This window comes from Zosterops lateralis (genome assembly GCF_965231275.1).
Source record: "Zosterops lateralis genome assembly, chromosome: 6".
Classification (NCBI taxonomy): domain Eukaryota; kingdom Metazoa; phylum Chordata; class Aves; order Passeriformes; family Zosteropidae; genus Zosterops; species Zosterops lateralis.
The window spans coordinates 45,145,814-45,150,405 of NC_139761.1; positions in this window are offsets into that span (position 1 = coordinate 45,145,814).

The following is a 4,592-nucleotide window of genomic DNA, read 5'->3' on the forward strand; positions in this document are numbered from 1 at the left end:
CCTGCGTGACATCACAGCACACCGGGCAAGGCAGCTCTGCAAATGCCCAGCCAGGGCACCCATAGAGCCCTGGCACAAGAAGAAGAAAACAGAGAGCAAAGGTGAGGGGTGGGATAGAAAAAGAAAACATCAACAAAAAAGGAAAGTGAGGCTTATTTCTGCTTTTCCTTTAACAGACTAGAGAGTCTCTCTTTAAATGTGACTCATCCAGGGCAATACTAGGCAGAGTTTCTTCTCTTAACACACCCTTGGCAATAGCAGTTCAGTTAGTCACTGACCGGGTATCAAGACGTCACCGGCCGGGATGCTGCGCCTCTAACTTGGTACAGAGTCCGCTAGCACTCCTTTACTCCGGAGAAGAGCAAGAGAGCAGAGAGGGGGCACGCCATCCCTCCCGAACAACTTTACCACCAACTACTGGCACCCGCACGCCAGCAGCCCATCTCCGCTCCCGCCGGTCACACCGAGCCCCGCTGCAGGACGCGCTCCATCTGTTCGCGCTCCCCGTGCAAGTGCGGCCGGTCCCGGGGCGCTCCCGGAGGCGCATCGGGGTCCGCCGAGCCGAGGATGGGGCACCGCTGGAGGCAGGACAGGGGCGACGCACAGGACAGGGGAGCCGGCTCCAGGGCACGCCGGAGTCCCTCACCTGGCTGCCGAGAGGGCGGGAGGGCGTCGAGGCTTCGAGGCGCGGGTCCGGGAGGCGAGGCGGCCGCACAGCGATGTCCGAGGAGCAGGTTAGCCGCTGTCACACGCACAGTGGAGTCGCCGAGAGCACAATGTGCGTTAGTCAGTGGCTCACCTGCTCCTGGAGGGTGACGGGGGGGCGGCGGGGCCCGCCTGCGGCACAGGAGACGCCGGGCAGCGCGAAGGATGGGGCGCGGGAGGGGGCAGCCCGGGCTCCGCGGCGCGTGGGGCTGCGGCTCCGCGCTCCCACCCCCGGGACGGGCCGGCCCGTGCGGCCCCGGGGCCGGCGGCGCCCCGCAGCTCCGGGACGGGGGATCCCTCCCCGGCGCGGCCGCCGCTCCTCACCTGCGCTCCCGCCGCCGCCGCCGCCGCCAACTTCTCGCTCTGCCCCGGCCCGGCCCACGCCGCGCGCCGCGGCCCCTCGCCCCGCCCCCCGCGCCGCTCCGGCCAATAGCGGCCCCGCGCGCCCGAGCGCCGGCCCCGCCCCCGCGCCGCTCCAGCCAATGGCGGCTCCGCCACCGCCCGCCGACGGGCGCGGGGGGGCGGGGCCTGGCGGGCGGGCGGCCCCCCCGCCCCCCCGGCGGTGACAGCGGCGGGCGCGGCGCGTTCGCTTCTGCACGTCGCTGCTGCTGCGGGGAGGAACCATTTGTACCTGTTGAGCCGCCTCCCGCTCACCCCGCCCCGCCGACCCCCGCCCTCCCCGCCCTCGCCGCCCCGCTCGGGCCGGCGGCCGCCGGCGGCGCCCCCCTGCCCTGCCGCCGCCGCCCGCGAGGAGCCCCTTCCCCACCGGACCCCCGTGGCCCCGGCAGCCGTCCCCCCCTCTCCCCTCCATCCCCTTTCCGCCCCCGCCGGAGCCCGGCCCATGGTACGGCCCGCCGGGGCCGTGCCATCAGGGCAGTGTCGGGGCGCACGTAGGCGGTGCGGGAGGGACGGGGCCAGGGGCGGGGGGAGAGTCGGGGTGTCCCCGGCCGCCCCCGCCGCTGCCCCTCTCCCGCCGCTGCATCAAATGTCACGGTGCCACAGTCGTTTTTTGCGTGTTTTCCCCTCTCCGTTGTTCTGTGCCGGGTTGGGCGTGTGGCGAACCCGAGCGCCCCTCGCAGTGCCGGGGGCGGAGGTGGTCCCGGGGTCTGCTTCCAGCAACTTCCCCCCAAAAAAGGGACGTGCAGTTGGAGGTTTTCTGTACAACCTCAGTACTGACAGCGCTCACCTTCTCATGGGGCGAGCGAGCTCCCGCCCATCATCCTGCAAGCCGCAGCCAAGCAAACGGCTGGATTACTGAAAATTTTAGTGCACCTCAAGGAAAATCTGCCAAGCACCAGAGACAGAGCTTTATGGATGGGCACAGCGCTGTCCCGTAGTGGGAAAAGCCTCGTTTGGAGACTCAGAGAGCCAGGCGTCGAGTCTGCAGGCTGGCTCCCATCCGCCTGAAGTCACACACACGGCCTCCTCGGATAGATCGGAAACCAGAGCGCGTCTGGGGGACCGGGCACATTTGTTGTGACCCCCTCGGTTCATTGGTACTGCTGTTGGGCAAGAAAGAACACTTCAGGTGCAGATGTGGCCACTGACCAAACAGCAGGCACACACCCCATCCCTGGTGAACTGATGAGGCACGCTGTCCAGCAAAAGGCATCAGCTCTGCATCCCTTGTGAAAATTTCTTCGGCATCAGCTGTCCCGGCTCCGAAGGGTGTTTTGCAATCTGGAGCAAGATTCGGAAGCAAAACCCAGCGTGGGCTCCCTGATAGCTGGTGCTAATTCCCCATGGAAAGGATTTCCTTACGCGTTCTGCTGGAGTGCTCTAACACTCATCCTTTAACACTCATCCGTGGCTCTGCTCTCCCACTGCCTGTGTGGAGGGGGATGGGGGAACAGCCCCTCTTCTGCGTGACAGCCCGCACAATGACAGGCTGTCTCTGTTGTCATTTTGTGTGCATGCTGTGTGCGGGGGGGTTGTTTTTACACAGCAGCCGTAGGGGAAAAGTCACGTATTTTACATCTTCCCCAGCACAGGGCTGGTGTCTGGATTGGAGAGAAATCGTCCACAGAGCACACTGACCTCTCCACCCTCCGGGTGTGAGCCAACGCAAAAGAAGGCACGGCCATGGAAAATACTCTTTTTTTAAAAATAGGTATTTTTGTGGGAAGTAACATGGCTGGGTACTGCCCTGACACCTCCTTGCCAGCACTGCTGCTTCTGCCAGCTACTCTATAGGGTACAGGCTACACGTGCTGTTGGCTCCTGTGCTCCACCAAGTCCCTCTTCTTCCAGACACTACTATACATTCCAGGTTTAACTAAAAAAAAAGAATATATATATATATATATATAATTCAATCCTTCTCTTGACTGTAAGCACACTGGGAAGGAGTGTGTTTTGAAGCGGTGCTGGCACAGCCAAGCTCTGGATGTTGCTGGGACCCCCCTGCCATCCGGCCTGGAGCAGGGCCTGTGCGGAGCCAGCCGGGCGCAGGCAGGCGGAGGATGGGGATGGGTGCGCTGCTGTGGTGGGCAAAGCTCTCCTGCACCCCGAGCAAAGGGCACAGGGGCCCTCACTCTGCAGGTGCCATCGTCCAGATCTTTAAAGGAACAGCGAGAGCACAGCGAGGCTCACACGATGGTTACTATTGCCCTGGCAAGGTCCTGGGCCCACGGGCCTCACTGCAGCGCTGGTGGGTTTGCCCTCAGCCCCCGCTCCCCCTCCAGCTCCAAACAAGTCCGTGGCTCAGCCTTTAATCTCTGGGATGAAATGTCCTGCTGACACGGCCGGTGCTGTCCCAGGGAGAGCTCCCGCTTATCCCAGCCCTGCAGCTCTTCCCTTTGTTCCCAGCTGGCTTTCATTCCCCGCGGCGGTGCCGGAGCCCGATGTGTGCAGTGACAGGGGAGCGCTGCCCTGCGTGCCGCCTCCGTGCGGTGCCAGGGCCGCTCTGGACTCGGGAGGAATCCCAACGGGGAAACATGCCCCCAGTCCTATCCCTGCAGGCTGGCACACCCCGCATGAACTGACTGGCAAGTAAGAAGTTGTCTCTGCGCGCAGACCTTGCCCTCTCCAAGACGAGGCAGTGCGTGCTCGCCGGCTGAGGCAGCGCCAGGGATTTCCCGCCCTGATCCCTCCTGCCTCGCCCCTCTTCCAGGCCCCGAGCGGGCAGGCAGCAGCAAGGCTGGCTTCGCTCCGCTCTGTGTTCTCTGGAAAAGGAGCTTGTTTTCTCGCCGGCCCCTGACTGATTCCTGACAATGCCCCGAGTGTCTGCGAGGACACGCCGTTAGCTGTGGGTCACGTCCGCCCGCAATCAGAGCCGGGCTGCGCCCCCCGTGCCGGCGGACAGAGCCCCACGGCTGAGGGAACAGCGCGAATCCGGCCCTTCCTCCTCTACGTGCCTGCGCTCACCCAGCGCCACGGGAACACTTGGGTCGGGCCCAGCCTCCAGCACTTAGAGGCGAAAAAAAACCCGCGGCGGTCTGCGAGAGATTATTTGGCCCTGATCCGTGTCCTCACGGGCCGGACCGGGCTGTGCCAGGATGCTCCCGGCCCCGAGAGACGGCGCCCGACGGAGCGGAATGGAGCGTCCCGCGAGCGCGGCCCCGCGCTGGCCTCGGCGGCCTTTGCGCCCCGCTTTCCCCCCATAGAGCTTGGAGACAGCGGCGGAGGGATGCCGGCCACCCCTGCCAAGCCCTTTTCCTCGGAGCGGCAGGAGCGGGAACAGCGCGGCGCTGCCCTGTCCTCCCGCGGCCCCGCAGTGGTACAGCCCGCGCGTCCCCTCCGCAATGGTTCATCCCCGCGGCCGATTTCCTCCCCCTCCCGTCACCCGAATGGTTCGTCCCGCCCCATTCCCCCCCCGCCGCACGCGCAGTGGTTCCGCCCGCTGCCGGCCCGTGACCCGCCAGTGTTTCCACAGCGCTTCCGGGGGA